Source organism: Danio rerio, chromosome 20 (genome assembly GCF_052040795.2).
Source record: "Danio rerio strain M-AB ecotype USA chromosome 20, GRCz13ab, whole genome shotgun sequence".
Classification (NCBI taxonomy): domain Eukaryota; kingdom Metazoa; phylum Chordata; class Actinopteri; order Cypriniformes; family Danionidae; genus Danio; species Danio rerio.
Window position 1 is genome coordinate 35685001 of NC_141040.1, and position 18475 is coordinate 35703475.

General features: G+C 35.2%; 1 protein-coding gene and 1 long non-coding RNA gene across 10 annotated transcripts in view; one reads left to right on the forward strand and one right to left on the reverse strand.

Annotated features, from left to right (window-relative positions):
* sash1a (SAM and SH3 domain containing 1a) overlaps positions 1 to 18475 on the reverse strand; it is a 315841-nt gene that overhangs the window by 280019 nt on the left and 17347 nt on the right. The window lies entirely within an intron of this gene.
* LOC137488662 (uncharacterized) lies at positions 10960 to 16357 on the forward strand. The gene is made up of 2 exons (XR_015518590.1): positions 10960 to 11436; positions 13506 to 16357. It is a non-coding gene; the product is annotated as an uncharacterized LOC137488662 (long non-coding RNA).

An 18475-nucleotide genomic window follows, 5' to 3' on the forward strand; every position in this document is an offset into this window, starting at 1 on the left:
GGGCCGAACAAGATGTCCAGCACAACAGCCTAATCTACGAAAGCCAAGGGAGAATTCTCAATGTTTGACATAATCTGCCACAGAGGGCTGCGGTTAAATAAACTCAGACAATATTTATGACTTTGAAAAACAAAACTGCTTAAAATAAATACAGCACCATTTAAAAGTGTACCCCAGGCTCTCTGGAAATTCTCTCTCTCTCTGCAAAACTAAAAACACATTTCTCTGGCTATTTCACTGCACTTTTCAGATGACACCTTCACAAGATGTGCTATAAGCCATTTTCCACCATTTCAGATGTGGATTTATTAGACAGCACAGAGTCATGAAAAAAATAAATCAAATGTGTTTATGGGTTTAGAATGGTTGCAAAATAATAATGCAGGCTCGTAGCCATGGGGTTCGGGTGGATCAGAAGACCCACCTCCATCTGACAAGGGTCCAGAATTTTTCCCAAACATGAGTTCATTTGTACTATTTTGACTGCTATGCCATTACAAATATCAAAATAACCAATCGATAAAGGATTTAAGAAAGTAGAATCCTCTGTTGGCTATCATGACTTTAGCTATTCAGTTTTGACAAATACTTTTTCATGAGTCCAACATCCAGCTGTGCAAGAAAACATCTGACATGAGTGACTTCATCTTTCACTACTCACCGACTTATTGCTGTTAAATAGAGAAGACATTTTACAAGTAACTTTTATTCAAAATCTAGGACCTTTTTTTGAAACAAAAATATGAACATATTCTATGTTAACTTAAACATATTACATCAATTTAAATGCTAATCTGGCTATTGTTCTACATGAACTTTCAAATGTATTTTTTCACAAGAGAAGTTAGGAAAAACCACAAAGCTCGACAAGATTATTGGTATTCAAGTGGCCAAATTCTGACTGAGGAAAGTCAAATGTGTTGGCTAGTTTGTTATTTGCCTAATAAATGACAAGAGTACTTTAATCAAAAATTTAACAGATTCCTTTTTTTCTAATGATTATTATTTTTAAAAATGTTTATTCATATTTCTTTTAATCTTTAGGAAATGTTTTTGGTACATTAAAAAGTGTGGTTATGATGACCATCAGCTAATTAAGCTAAAAATAGTGCTTAAAATGTCACTAAAATGCTTAACCTAATAAATAAATAGACGAAGAGGTGAACTGCAAAAAGGCAGTTTTTATGAAAAAAGCTCCTCCCTTTGGTTAGGCTGGCTACGGGACTGTAATGAGATGCTTGTAGTACATTTCACAGCAGTTTCAAAGTAAAATTTGTAATATCTGCCAATTTATTTCCAAAATATGTTAAACATGACTGTGGCAATTTTTTTTTTTTTGTACCTATTCCCATAGTCCAGAAATGGCATATCTGGTGTGTGGTCATAATAGCGCCATGCTCATTCACATTTGAAAATGACAGACCAAACCTAGCCAATAGTTACAGTTTTTCTCAGTCACTTTTGTACATTTTTCAGATCAGAATTGAAATTCTCAAAACTCCCCGTTTAATCTTCAGATCATTGTGTCACTTGTGTACATCAGAAAAGCAGTTTATCATTTCTTTGAACAAGTTGCAAATGCTTTTGTACATCTATACAAATGATTGTGTGCAATACTCTGATGTTTCTTACATTATCTGTTGCTTATGTCATGTTAATCAAAATGTATTTTTTGGGTCTCTGTCTGAATAGTCTCACCCCCACAACATTTAATCGTCTGTTCGTGGCATAAGTCTTTACATGCAAAATGGCTGAACAAGTTGTCATAATATTTTACATAATGCATTTTTCTAGACATTTCTATCAGAATTTTTTTCCAAATCTGCTCACAATTAGTATTTTTCTCAGGTTTTTTTGTTTGTTTTTTTCTTTGTGTTATGCAGAGCTGTCTATTCCTTACTGTATCATGATATAGTCTTTCAACAAATTACAGAACAAACTGCAATAAATAAATAAATAAATAAAATTGCAATAGTTACACTCCTCCAGAGCACACTGTAGTACATGACTACAAGAAGAAATTTGACCGTCTTTTCTATACACAATGACAAAAGTACTCATAATTCTGATGGCACTGACTTGTTCATTGATAAAGAAATTTAGTTATGATAGATAAACTAAGGATTTTGAGCAGGGGACTGGATTTTGCAGGTAATCCATGATGTTTTGCTATTTGTAGACATTGTTTAGAAACATGCACTTACTGTTTTGCAAGTTTCAAGTCTGATCTGAGAATCTAGCGAAGCGATTGAGAAAACCTGTAACAAAAACAACTGTGAAATAAAGACACAATTCTGAAGTAATCAATCTATTTCAATTGAAAAGTTGCCCTTGTACTGAACTCACGAGACTCAAGTACTCTGAAATGCAAGTGTGTTAGATAAAATGCAAATAAAACAGACAAATTCTTGCATACAGATATGCTATGCTATTCATTACATAGACTTATGTTTTCATTTACATAATGTTGAGGTTTTTTATATTATCGTGCAAAGAATTTGACAAAAATAAGCCTAATGATAATGTAAATCTGCTCTAATAATAATTTGGGTGAAAAGGATTTGATTAAGCTTAAATGAAGTTATATATACATATACATATTATATATATATATACATACATACATATACATATATACACATATACACACACACACACACACACACACACACACACACACACACACACACACACGCAACCATTCAAAAATATCATGACATCTAATTATTCCTACAAATTGCATCAAGTTATCACAAGAACCATTTCATATTTCTCTGAAAACTGTTGTCTAATATTTCCATATAAACCATAATCCATCTCTCTGGACTACATAATAGAAAGTATTATCAAAAAATATATTTCTTCTCAATAATCTGCATCTGAAATAAAATAAAATGAAAAAGTTTAACCAGATTTCTAGAGCTTAGATTTAACCTAGATTTTCTCACTCAGTAATCCAAATAATATAAAAGGTAAACTCTGTTTCCAGCTGATGAGCTTGCATACGAGCCACCAGGGAGAGTGTTTACAATATCAGCAGTCTCACTATCGGCATTCCTGCTCGTGAATCACTTAACCTGGGCGACCTCATGGTGCGTCTCTTTAAGACATCACTACCCATTTGGGAGAAGTCATCCAGTCTTATCAGACACGCATCCCTATTCTCATGAGGTCATAAGCTATCCGTTCTGGGTCGGTAGACACAGAGTGATGCGGTGATGATATTGGCCCAAAGAAACAGTGGGGGAAATAAAACTGGTTTATTAAAACCCTTTGTTTACTCACTGCTGTTTTATCTTGTTGTGTAAACATCTTTCATTTGTTTCATAGCTTACAGTCAGCCTGTTTTGATTAAGTACAGTTCAACCATAGAAGAAGAAAAAAACATCTGCAAACCGCCTGCTTCAAACAAGACAAGGTCAGGAACAGAGGTGAGAGGGTGATAAAGAACAAGAGCCAGAGGGGGGCTGGTAAGCCATATTATGAATATTTTCACCCTTTTGTGGGTCTTATTGTGTGGTCTCTATGATTAATGGAGTAAAACGTGTCCTCTGGTTCTTTAAGGACTAAATTTATTCAGTTGACATAAAAATAGTGCATTTGTGTTTTTGTGTTTGAGGATGTGCAAACACAGCTAAACAATCTAAAAACACACAAACACACAAATATACAGTGGGCTATTTATTTAGACTTCACATTAACAGTGATGATGTAACTTTGTGTTTAAGTTCTGATTAGTCTGCGCTGAACTGTAAAGGGTGCCATCACAGCTGTTCAGCAGCTGAGGGTCATTAAACAAAGAGATTAATGGCTTTTTACTGTTCAGAGTGCTGACCAATGGATTCTGAATGCACACACACGCACACACACACACTTTTAAACAAATGAGCACAACGACAGACAGGAAATGCACACGCATCACTGAGCAACAACCAGTCGTGGTCCAATAGCCGTCACCTTTGACCACAAAGCTCTGTGCGCTTAGATATTGACCTTGGCACGCTGGGTAACCTGCAATGCTGAGTCATCTCCATTAGTGGATTACAAATAGATAAAGAACTGTGCCAAAACAACATTAACCTAGACAAAGCATTCGGGTTTAGTTATTGATTTTCACTCTTTTAATCTGACAAAAAAGTTTGCAGTTTCTACAATTTTAACAATATTAAAACAAGTCAACATACACAGGCTAAAGAAAAGACTGATGTTAAAACAGAAAACACAGTATAAATGAAGACACATTTATGGATATTTAAATCTGTATAAAGCTGTTTAAAATGCACCAGCCATGTTTACTACAAAAATATGTAGAAAAACTGAATTACTAGCAGGAAGCATAGAAAACATATATTCACACAACTATAAAGTTTAAAATGTTATAGTTTTACAAACCTTAACATTAGTTCCAAACTAAAAGGTTCATTGCATCAATCACAATTGTAAATAAAATTTAACACAGACTCTTTTTGGATACATACCCCCTGTCTACATTTCAATTACGAATTATTTAGGCAGAGGTAGGTCTGGCTGTATTTCATCTCTAAAATGAATGCTATGCTTTTAGTGCTACCGGCTGACTGCTTACCTCCATGTGGACAGCTTTTCCAGTGCTATCAGTAGGGGTGTGAACCTACACTGGTCTCATGATTCAGTTATGATTACCAAGCCATCGATTCGGTTCAATTAGTTACCTTGCTGCATCACGGTGCATTGACAATGCTTTCCATATACAATTTTTATATTTTACTTCACAGCACAAGAATTGTTGTATTAAAATGTATCATTTTAAAAACATTTTATATGTATTTGTAATACAAGTTTGCCCTTTAATACAAGCAGTCAGACATATAAACTGTACATTTAATTTTACCTGCTCAAAGAAAACACTGCATCAAACAAAATTTAAGGACATGCACCGAACAACACGAGCATTTAAAGCAAATAAACAAATGTAAATATTATCCTGCTTGCTTTTTGAGAGTTGTCAAGCAAGTTGTTAAATACCGAGAGACAGAGAGTGAGAGAGAGACAGAGAGAGAGAGAGAGAGAGAGAGGGAGAGAGAAAGAAATATATGAGCAATTCCAGCGTTATGGATGTGACATTTGCAGTAAAAACTGAAAACATGAATTCACACAGAAAGTAAATGTTAACATTATATTGAAACTTTTGTTTAAATTTTCCAAAACAACTAACAACAGAGTTAAGAGACCAGAAAAATATCAATCTGTAAACATTTTTTATACTTTAAATGAGGAAAATATATATGTGCTAGAAATGTGATGAAAAAAGTCTGCGGGTTTACAGTATACAACATGCTTTGCAGAAATTCTGTGAATTAAACTGCACAACCCAAAAGAAACATTGCTAGATGCATTTTTGAGTATTTCTAAAGTACTGAAAATTACTTGCTTCACCAAAAAACCTGGATACGGTTCCCATATTTTAGTGAAAACTTCATTTTTTTTCACAGCAAGGTTGACATTTGCATGGAATTGCTCATATATATATCCCTTGGTATGCATCCACCATGAGCCTGAGTTAGTAAAAATCACGTGAAACTAGTTATATTAAAATTAAATTACAAAAGATACAAATTACATAAAACAATAATCAACTGTCAATATTTCTACAATTGTTTGTTGTATTACTGGTGCAATTTTATTCCATGTATTAATTCACCAAAAACAAATTGGCAACATCTAAAAAAATACATTTTTTACCCATCACATGCCTATTTATGTCAGCAATGCCGAAGCAGTATCAGATTAGAAAAGCACAAATACAAACTCTAATATTTAAAAATTAGATGAGCTGCCTGAAAAGTCAAGCCAGGCCAGAAAACCTTTAATTTTGTCTGAGTATTGGAGATTGTGGGTCAACTGGTCACATATGCCTCATCCTATAATGGGGAAAAGGGACGAGGAGAGCATTGAAAAATGGATCAAATGTCTAAATCGAGTTTTTCAGTATCATGCCCCATTGCCATTTCCTCCAGTCTGACATTTATGGTTTCTACTTCTCTCTGCATTCTGGTCTTGCAGCAAAAAAGGCATTAGTCAGGCTTAAACAGAGAGCTGTTATAGTGTGTCACTGCTAAACTCTGTTTAACCATAGCAGTCTTGACAATATTAGTTCAACTGAATGTCTGTAAAAGCCACAATGCATTTGAAGCAAACATTAAACAAATGTTGCTAAATATAGAAGATGCGCACATCCACAACAACCCAGAGGATCTCGTACAAATCTCCCCGGAGAGCAAGCAGAGAGGATGCTTGTCTAGTGTAAAGCATTTTGCATTACTCCAAAGCTTGTTCCTTGCAGAGTGTTTACACAAGAACAAGCAAAGATGATGCATGACTGTGTGTGTGTCACTGTTAGTGTGAGTTTTTTTATGTGTGTGTGTGTGTGTGTGTGAGTCTTTGTGTGTGTGTGTGTGTGTGTGTGTGTGTGTGTGTGTGTGTGTGTGTGTGTGTGTGTGTGTGTGTTTGTGTGTGTGTGTGTGTAAGAGAAAGTCCTTGATTGTAACACCTACTGCAGGCAGTGCCAAGTGCAGTGTTTGTTTGCATCAAATACCACAAGCACATCAAAAGCTCTTCAGCACCAGGTACACACAATCAGTCTATATCCAATCAGACCGGCTGTACTGTGCTTTACAAACACTTAACTAATCACTTTTGAGTGCTGACTGAGTGCTGATAATGGATGTATGACTGGGCAGACTATAGCCATTATGTAGTGCATATTAATGTGACATAAACAGTTCAGTGCAAATTAATAATATCTGAACTGTTAAGTGTGTAAGCCTTTGTTTGTGTAACGCAGACTAGACAAACTGTAGATAAGCTGTAGCCAGTAAATACAGTAAACAAATCAATACAATTATATTCAGGTCAGCAATTTATAGCTGGCTTTCAGGCAAGATGCAGCGATGTACATTATGGAAAAATTCTGTGTTCCATGCTGAATGACACTAAAATGATTAGTCAACACTTCCATCTACATCAGGCTGTGAAAAATTAAGTGTGTGCGCACCCAAAATAACTCTGATTACATGGGCGCTGCCATCCCATACACCAATGCGTATATATGTACACTAGTTGACATATACTGTACATGCAAAAATAGACAGTGTCAGTTTCCCACAAGAGTATCATATAATGGAAAAGTATCATGTAACTTAAAATACATAGACTTAAGATAGATGTAGGAGAGATTTTATGATTCAAAACATTTTTAAAAACATGATGTCATTACTATAGCAAAATTGAATATGAAACAAATATATTTTTCTCCTTTTAATCTGTCATACCATTGAAATAATTTTATATTGTCATTATTTCTCTTCCACAAAACAACATCTCTAAGCCGAGCAATCCAATTCAGCAATGCCATACAATTCATTTTTGGCTAAATGCATTCTGGGCTCCAAATATCAGTAATAATAATAATAATAATAATAATAATAATAATAATAATAATAATAATAATAATAATAATAAATATTATTATTATTATTATTATTATTATTATTTCCTATTTTTTTATAGCGCTTTTCTGGACACTCAAAGCGATTTACACATCCTTATTTACAAAAAGCGCTACCTCATATTATTATAATATAATAACATCTCTGTATTATACCTGAAGTCAGTACAGTTTCTAAAATGCAGCAGGCAGAAACATGAACACTCTCACACAACACACTGATATCTGGGCAAATCTGAAAGACCCCTTTTATCATGTTTTTCTCTCGTCTTCACTGATGGATGGTATTTAAATTACACATCAATCTTCTTTACAATCATTGCAATCCCTTTTCCTCCAAATGAAAAAACACAAATTCTAGTAAACCACATTTTAATTGCATTTTTGGGTTAAAAAGTACAACAAAACCAACAACCCAAAGAAGTACGCAAGTATGTAAATACCCAAGATCACCCACAATGGTCACAGTGAGCAAAGACCTTGATAAGATGGATTCTTAAGGGCAGGTCCTCAGTTAAGACATTGGACAACAGAAGAGTCCTCGGCACATATGTGTATGGCAAGCTTGAACATGTAATGCCAGAACCAGCTGGAACCAGCAGTTCTATCAAGACTCCCAGACACTCATCATTGCTTAAGGCTACTGACAGCCAGCCTATCAATGACAAACAATAGCTCTACTTCCACCATTCACTTAGGCTAAATGAAAAATTGTTTGGCCTCCAAACTAAGCCTTGTGTCTCCTAAAGCTTTGTTATTGTTTATTTCAGTCACCTGACAAAGTTTGGGTTTTTCTCCAATCGCTCCTTACTTGGGATTAGTGATGATAACATCAGGTGACAATAAAACCTATAATAAATTGAGCAGACTAATGACAGCATTATTTTTTGCAGAGCTGTTTTTAATGCTGAATAAACACTGACACTGGTATTGGACACAAGATGAACAACATTTCAACATTCGGTCAAACTGCCTACAGCTGAATTAAATCATTACGTAAAATGTATTAAATCTTTTCAAACTGAACATCTTTAAAATATTATTGATCTGAACTAAATCAATGCTGAATTTCTGACATCAGTGAAAAAATTAAATTAATACATATATTTGAGTTTCCATAGTTATATCTACCAATTCACTGGTCTCTGTGAAGTTGTTTTAACACAATCTGTACTGTGTAAAATGCTACAGAAATGGTGACTTGACTGACTTCAGTAAATAAATGAATGCATTAGTGCTCTTGAGGTACCCACCCACACGCTGTAGTTTAATGGTCTTCACCTTTACACAACGTGCATATTTCTACTGAGTGGTCAGAACAACAGCTCGTACAGAATTATGTAACTGTGCAGTGTTTGCCACCCACCTTAAAACGCACACTGTAACAAGGTGAGTGAAGACAAACCGATAAGCCAGGCATTTTCTTTCAAAGTTCATTTTCTAATGCAAGACATCAGTAATGACTGTAGTAAAGAGTATGGTAAAGTATATTATAGTGTAGTGTAGTGTAGTATAGTATAGTATAGTACAATACAGTACAGTATAGTGTTGCAGACATTAGATGATCATCCTACAAATGTATTGTTGTTCAGTTGAAGCTAGTCTAAGACCCAATTCATATGCAGCACATCCATCTTCATTTGGGCAATAAGCACAATACTGGCTTCAAAGCATTAGTAAGAAATGGCATGCAACACATTAATCACATCTAAATCATATTTGTAGCCATGCAGCAACACATTCCATGTGATAAGATAATTTTGTCTGAAGGCTTCACATTCTTTATAAAAATCCTAATAGCGCTTGGCTGTTTGTTTATCATTTTTGTTCATGCCATGTCACTGTGCTATTCAAACGCCCCTCAAGGAAGACTAGCCTATAATGGAGTTGGATTGAAGCGAGTTGGTCATTTGCATGCCAATATTTGCATTTGTGTATGCTTCTTCCATTAAAAGGAATTACAGAATGGTATCGTTCTGCTGTAAAATATAACACAAGACTCAAGACATGCAGAAAACTGTTTGTCAAACATGATTAGCAAAATCAAAATGATATGGTTATATTAAAATGATGGTGGGGAACCACAGTGCTGAAGAAAATAGTTGTTCAAGTAATAAAACAAAAGAGAAGTAACAGAAAACCAGACCAAAGACCAGGGGATGTATACCAGGCAAAGACATCTGTGATGGCACATCAGCTCTGAATGTGTGTCAGTGGAACAGACAGGAAGAAAAAAAAAAACACACACAGTGCAAGTAGACGAGAAAAAGAGAGCGAGAGAAGTGGGAAGATGTGAACAGATGTGCTGTTGCTCTGAGTGTCAGTTGTGATTAGCAAATAAATAAAACAAGCTTTGGTCCGAGCGCTGTGTGTATATTATGAGCGTGGGTGAACTATACTTTTCTAATTACACACCAAATGCAGCCCAAACCTCTGACCCCTTTTGTGCTCAACTCAATTACCCTCCCTGACAGAGTCACAGCAAGAACCAAAGCAAATCTATGCTAACAAGACAGACTAACAGCATCTATTTGTGTTTCTTCAAGTCCCAGTCCGTCCATTTGATGAGTTTCTTGAAATTGTTCCCAATCAGCAGTTGTATGTATGTATATTTCAGTAATATTCCCAGATTTTTTAAAACGATTGGGCTACATTTCAATAGCATTTCAGCATTATGAAACACTGTGTATATATGTATATATATATATGACAACACCAGTATATATATATATATATATATATATATATATATATATATATATATATATATATATATATATATATATATATATATATATATATATATATCTTTTTACATTAGCATTCTTACTTTTATAGTGAGTTGTTTGTATGGGCAAAGGGACTCCCTAATAATATAACTATAGTCACTATAAATTATGATTTTTTTTTTTTTTTAATTAAAGCTGTTTGTGTCATCCAGTAACGATTTCCTTCTAAAAAACTTAATATCTTATAAAAATCTTCTAAAAATAAAAAAAATCCAGTATTTAATTGTAAGCTGAGAAAATATTATATATTTTTCCTTCTATGCTAATGAAGGACTACTGAGACATTCCAAGCATGGGATAGGTCCTCCTGGTGAGGCAGAGTTCCTCACAGCTCCGATACACATCTCTGCCATTTGCTTACAGTAACCATTTGCTCTTCACCATACACAATTTATCTGCTTGTGTTCTTCCTTCTGATATCTTTGTCATGTTTGGTGTCATTTGACAGTTTATGACTTCAGTGTTGTAGTGATGAAATCAACAGAGACATTGATTAATTGTGTTTCAATCTACAACATATTTACTATTGTTGGGTCATGGCCTGAGGAGAGTATGTTAATGTACTTCTCCCCCACTTCATCTCTTCAACTTTGTTCTCATGTTCAGCTGGTTTTGGGGGTTGGTTTTCACTCATGTTTGACAATGCTTTGCTCAGGGTATAATAAGGAAAGGTAACTGTTGATCGGGGAGAATGGCTTTTACTCTGCATCTCCCGCACACCGGTGCGTAGCCTCATATGCTAACAAAGGCAGTTTCACTGTCTTTGTTGCTTAGCAGTGCATATGTTACAGCTAATTTCTTTATACAGTATGTTAGTTTGTGTCATTCTAATGTCTGTATATTTGATCATGTAACTTAATAAACAACTTTGCCTGCTTTAAGACGTAGAGATTCTTTCTCTTCATCAATGATGATAACAACTTTAATGGAGTCAGATTAATTACAATGGAGTCAGATAAATAATGGATTTAAACACGCCATCCTTCAACTGCTTCCTGTTTCCGATTATTGGTTCAGAATAGCAGCGTAAGCTTCAAGCCTTACAAAATGGTGACCCATCTCCGTGATCTCCCAACTCAGGCGAGTTACGTCTTTCCAGCACAAAATGGATTTATATCAACCAAGAGGTTTGGATCTTCTATTCTATCTTCAGCTGCTGTGGTAAGTCAATTCTTCTTTGCCTATTAGAAATGTTGAGGGAAAGCTGGACGCACCCTTTATAAACACATTGATAGAATGAGTCGGAAATGCTCAAAAATGTTAGACCGGAATGCGTTATCCGGTGGGGTTGAGAATTAGACAAAACCACCTTGATTATCAGGGACATGATAGCAGCAGTATAGATAAATGCCATCCCTTGCTTTGAAATCTCTTTGTCTGCTAGGCAGCAAGAGTTGAAGCTTAAAATTGGAATAACATCATCCAAATTATATTCTGGAACTCAGTGGAGAGTCATAAATTAGATCCTAAAAGTTTAAATCAAAAACTATCCATTGTTTTAAATCTACTGTTTTATAAAAAAAAAGAGAAAAATGGAAAAAAGGAAAACAGGAAAAAATGGTTTAAGATTTAAAAACAATTGTAAACTTTTAAATTGGATTAATAACAACAGTCTGTTTAAGGCATTTGCATGTGAAAAATAAAGGTGAGCAGAACAGAATGATTTGATTGCAAAAAGACAAATAAGCTCTAATGAAAACTCTGCCTTTACAAATCAGAAATTTGCCATTTAAATTTAATGGTGATAAATTCAAATATGATGCTGATCAACTACACTGTAATCCCGAATAAGTTGACAAAACTCAAAAAAATTTGAGGCAATCAGTTATGTCAAATTTTTTAAGTTATGAAATTATCTATTCTAAGTGAACAGAAACATTCAACTAACTTAAAATACCCAAGTTACTCAACTTATACATTTTAATTGCAATTAACTTAATTATTTTAATTTCTTTCAACTTTAAATACTTAAATCACCCAGCTGATAGCATTTTTTAAAGATTACATTTTTTCAAACTCAAAAATAAGAAAAAGTTCTGAATACTCATTAAGGTTAATTAAGATAAACAAATTTTAAGAATTTAAGTTAATAGAGCTCAATTCAATTAATTAGTTACAGCATTAGGGTTTACAGTGTAAAATATCCACTATACTTTAATTTAATCTCAAAACAGACTAAATATAAAAGAAATTCTAAGATTTTAACTTTAAATCAGCCCTTAGACCTCCTGATGGCTCAAACCTTTTCATATTCAAATGTCCTGACAGAGAGCAGAGAAATCTCACCTCAGTGATAATAAGATGCTCAGAATGTGTTTGCTGTATTTGCATAAAACAATAACATTATTCCATTTGGCCACAAGCCTTTGCTGACCCTTTTGTTCTCCATGCAACTTACAAGCAAACACAACCCTGATCACAAGATAAAAGCATTAAGCTAAAATGCACTGCCATTCTAAAAACACTCTCCAGAGACCAGATATAATTAAATTTTAATACTTACTATTTTAATATAATATAATTACATAAGGAATAAACAATAATGTACATTATATTATAATCGCCAATCATGGCACTAAAGACTAAAGATGAAACATCTTTCACTTTGAGGAGGTTCGCTTTCTTTATGCTTAATGAAAACACTGACAGAACTACTATAGCATAACTGATTGTAAACCAATATAATCCTCGCTGAAAAAAAAACACCACCTACAATTAAAATTTGATCAGAGAGTTAAGCTCACCAGAAAAAACATAATGAAAGGGGGATGGATATGATAACATTCAGAGTTACCAAAGTTTTTATGGGTCAAAAGATCTAAGAATCTGTGAGTCACACCATAAAATGACAACCGTTAAGCAGAGAACACCAAAAGGGTGAAATGATTTCTGCCAACAGATCTGACTGTTAATGAGAGCAAAAGATGAACTATGGGTATCGGCCCATTAGATTGTGAACTGAAATTAATGAAAAATCATTGATTGATTCAGAAAAATGTCCCCAGCGGAACTGGGAGATAATGCTCAGAATACAGCAGACTGTATAAACAGGTGTTACACACTCACAATATGCTGAAATCAACAACAGCAGTTCAGATCTGACCAGCAACATCATGTGGCTTCCAGAATTAATATTGCAAAATGATGCATTAACATTAATTCCACATGATTGAATTTGAAACTGATGAAAATTCTAAAAATGGTTCTCTCTGCTTTTGTTCTCATCTTAGGCGGACCAATAACAAAGAACACTCCAGATCCGGTCCACATCAAACAAATACAAATGAGGGCAACAAAAGGTTAAGCCATAGCCTGAGGCCAAAAGCCTCCCATCTTGCATCTCAAAGCAAGAACCCCTGTGGTGCTAACACCTCACCTGCAGTGAGTCCTCTGAAAAAAGTCTTTGATCAGTCATCAGAATAACAATTATCCACAGCTGATCTTATCAATGGATTCAGCATTCTAGGAGGCTATGTGATTTCGCAAAACATCTTTCTTCAACAAAGATGTAAATTTACATGTTAAATGAAACAGAGACACAAAAAGATCTCATAGTTAAAATCTTCCCAAATTGCTTAATAGCAATGGGACTAAAACCCTGGTTACCTAGAGGCGATAAAAAAACTTTACTGCATTGTTCCTGCAAAGACCAATAGCAACAGACTCTATTGTCACGAATCCTGGTGGCATTTTTAAATTTGTTTTTATACTATACACATGTTAAACCACATGTCCTGTATGAAAATGGAATTAACTATGTTGAAATTCATGCTTTGATCTCCAAAAGTAGAAAACTCTGCTATCCCCTGTATAGCTGCAGTTTGAACTACAAACAGGAGTATAGAGTGTGATAATTAAATTAACCATGAAAATGCATTTTTACAGGATCCAGCCTTGAACATTGCACCTTAAAATGCTCCGGAAAAGATATTATATGGAATCAATTTGAGCCGGAACACACCTCATGTTCACATTCTTATGCTGGCTCCCTGTTAAACAGGACTAAAATTTTGCAACACAATTATAAAAGTTGATTACCATTGTTCGGAGCATTACACGGACACATAGCCACAGGTAAACCCAGGCACATAGATAACACCTTAGTCTTCAAAGACCCAGGAGTCAAATCTCTTTAGTTAAGATCTTTTGTCCATGTTTATACGAACAAAACACATTAGCCTCACACACATAGAACAGAATAATTAATCTGATGACAGACGAGACAACAAACACCCTCTGACACCCTCTGTCAGCTGAAAAGAAATTACACATTTGCATGGCTTTGACAACAAATTGATGGTATAAAACTTCAATAGAGGCGAACTTGCCATAGATACACTGACTGTTGTGGGGATGGTTGACAAACCAGAGGGCCCCTGGTTTTCCAATCTATCACCAATAACAGGTGTAAGTGCTAAAGTGATTAAAATTAAACCGAAGTGAGGACACTTCTAATAATCACTAGGACATTTTAAATTTGACAAATACCATCAATTGTGTTCAAGCCCCCCCACACACACATAAACACACACACACACACACACAAACACACACAAACACACACACACACACACACATAAACACACACACACACACACACCACACAACATACACACACATTATTATAGATATACCTTCATAATTATGGTTAAATAATGTGATTACTATCATGTATGACAAATATCTTCACGTTTTTTTCATTTTGAAAATGAATGTCATTTATTTGAATGTATTGTCATGATGATATGTTTTATGATGCATACTGCCTGTTATACTGTTTTAATAAGTTGCACTGACCTTTTGATAGCTTTACCTTGAGTAATTCAAACCAAGAATATTTAATATTCTCCCTATCATTATACCCTATCTCAGTGGTGGCAAAGACTTATCTGTTTTTGATTGGACCATTTAAACAGATTGAAAGAGACCTGAGACCAGTTGTACGACTCGCACTTGCTGACTTTTATGCTTTGATCATATATTTTATGCTTAACCTCATGACTTTCTCCAATGCAGAATGACACAAGTTCATAACTGTTCAATCGCTGAGCCATCAAGTTGCTGTTTAGGTGTCCGGGAGAAGGCAGTGTATACACACTGTAGACCCCCACATGCCGATGTCTGCATATCTGGAGGTGACCAGATTCATCAGAAGAAGCAGACTATGAGAAGCCCACACGATGTGGACACTTTTGTCAGGGGAAGGACACAGTGGAAGCTATGAAGGCCTGTATGGACTGAATGAGCAGTGCATTCGGGTCAGGCTCATCAAAAGAGGTGAAAACGAGCCTGGACCTGTTTAGCTACCTGCTGAACACGACTTACAACTGAAAAATCCTGCAGAGACTGTCTTGAATTGCCCCTGAACGACCTCAACAAGGATACATAGTGACCCCATGGACACATTTATATCTGACCCACGGGATCAAATGGGGGTTATCTGTAAGAATTGAAATATTGCAAATATTCTGATATCTTTGACAATTCAAAACATGAGCTGAAAACAGAGACTGGTGACTTCACAACCCACCAGGGAGGAATGCGGGAAAAACCAGTTCCTGCTGCATTTGCATCTGAGTCTGCTTCATCCCCCCAACTCACACATATGGTCATTTCAATGTTTGAATGTTCTAGAATTAACCAAACTGACTTTAACTATCATGTTTGATATCATTTGAAATGTCTCAGTGCGATTGGTACAATGGTCTCATTCTCTCAGAAATAGACATAATCAGAACAATAAATATATAACTTCAGGCATCTTTTGAACCACTGTGAGGGGTGTGACACTAAGTGTGAATGCCTTTTGTTATACATTCACACCCCCTTCCTTGAGGGAATTCTCGGATTATTTAAGGTAAGGGCTAAGAAAAGCTCAAGGCGATTCTGCCTAACCAGATCAGCCCATAACATGGGGTCTGCCCCATGTTATGTATATTTCAAAGTCAGGAATGCATCTTTTTCATCTTGGATTTATCTTTGATAATTTGATGTTTTATATTGATCGTTTATGAATTGACTGATTGAATTGGCATAATACATTTACCTGACTAATAAATTGTTATGTTTTGAATGATTCAAACAGAGTTCGTGTTATTATCTTTAGTAGATTGTGGTAATTTCATAGCACCACAAGCCCCTGTTCAGGTTAGTAGCGGACTAGAACACGGTAGACGGAGCATTGCGGCACGTTACACGATGTCTCTAGAGCTCCGACTAACAAATTGGCATTTATTCATGTATACTTAGGCTGTAAAAGGATATCTAAGGGGATAGTCCTTCACCCGATAAACTTTTAATACTATTTAGATAGTATAGTGATTATTCAAAGTTACTACTAGTTTGAGTACGACTGGTCTGCTTAATTCTATAGTAATGATCGTTATATGACTAAATAGCTCTGTCTGATTTAGGAGGTAGCAGACCTATGGGGACCGCATAAAAAATATCCTAATCTGAGTAAGTAGGGTTCTGCCTTTTTAGGATAGCGGTCAATCGCCCCTGTTTAGTGACCAAGACTGACATGCTTGTGCTTAAGAAATTGTATACTCGGCCGGTACAAGATTCAGGATGTTATAGAGATCCCAATGAACGAGAATAACATAAAATGATGAACCGAAGAGAATATTCAATCATAATCTAAATTAATGTGAACGGAAACAAAATAACCTTCTCAATGTTTTATAATTGGAGTCAGATAAAACGAGGATAAACATATTAATATTCTAAACCACCTCATACTAAAATTGGAGTCAGATATGAGTTAAGTTTAATATAAATCAACATTGTGCACTGGAAAGACCGAACATGCAGTGAACCTTCATCCACCATTGGATACCGTCATTGGACCAACTGGCTGGACCTTACAACCTACAGAAAGACCCGATTTAAGTTGACCAGCCAGTTTGTTTTGTTTTTGCATGGTGGTTTTATATGCAATAGAAGAAAATTCCACAAAATTAGAATAGGAAAAAAAATCTAAACAAAAGTATGGCACTCTAAAGAAACCTGAGGTAAATGTAAGTTCAGATTTAAAAAAATGAGCATTTTTCTCAGCCTCTTTTGTTTATGTTCAGTTATCTCTCTTTAAAAGTAATAAAAAGAACATATTCGTTGCCATAAAAATAAAAGTATTAAACCTGCACATAGGAGGCCCATGAGGAAAAAAACAAAATAAAAGTGCACAATATGGATTACTTGATTTAATATGGAAAATATACACAATTCTGCTGATTGACCTCTAATTGGATGTCAATTAAATGTTCCTTCCTCCAGTGCTTTGTGTCAACTTTGTACCTTATAGCACAGATTTGATTCCTGGCAGACTGAAGATAATTTTTCCCATCATCTGTGGTCTCATTTAATGAAACATGATTGGTTGAAAGCCACATGTAAAAGCCAATACTCAGAGGCACTGACGAAGTATTTCATGTAAATGTCAGGCAGTGAATCATCAGTCTATTGTTCTGATGATCTCAGTTTGTGCAACAATGAATCCTCCTTACTGAAAAGTGAAAAATGCTTTCGGGCCTCTGAACAGCTTTATAGCCTCTAACCTTTCCTGTCAAACTCTCTAAACTTGCTGTAGCAGTTGGTTGTTTGTACCAAAGCATTTGTTTTGTGTCGCTGCTACTTGCCCTGGTTCTACAGATGGAGCCATTGGAATGGTGAAAATAAATGGTTTGGCTAGTAATTAAATCAGAATTATTTATTCAAAGCATCATTTACCTTCTACTTGATTATTTAATATCTCATTACTCTCTGCTTCTGTGCTTCCATTCTTCTCAGGCGCCTGGCCGTCAGCCCTGGATCTGCGAGACGTGACCTTGTTCTTCATGGCAATGAAAATTTACATTTCAATATGCATGAAGGAGCAACTAAACAAAATCTGTAATTGTAATTAGGGGATGGTAATCAGAGCTATCTAATGACAGGGGTTGGGTAAGGACAGGTGTTTGTAACGTAAATCAACAAATGACAATCATCTTAGGGCACATGCATGGTAATCATAAAGTGGGACATTCAGGGAATGATTTGCATATCCAAATACCTGCATATATCCAAACAAATATAATTTACATCTCCAGTCTAGATACCAAATACATTCCATCTTTGTAAAAGACAATGTGCAGATTAAAAGCTTCGTATTAAAGGGGTCATGAATTAGAGGTGAACCTCAGTTAATACATCTGCAATTCTT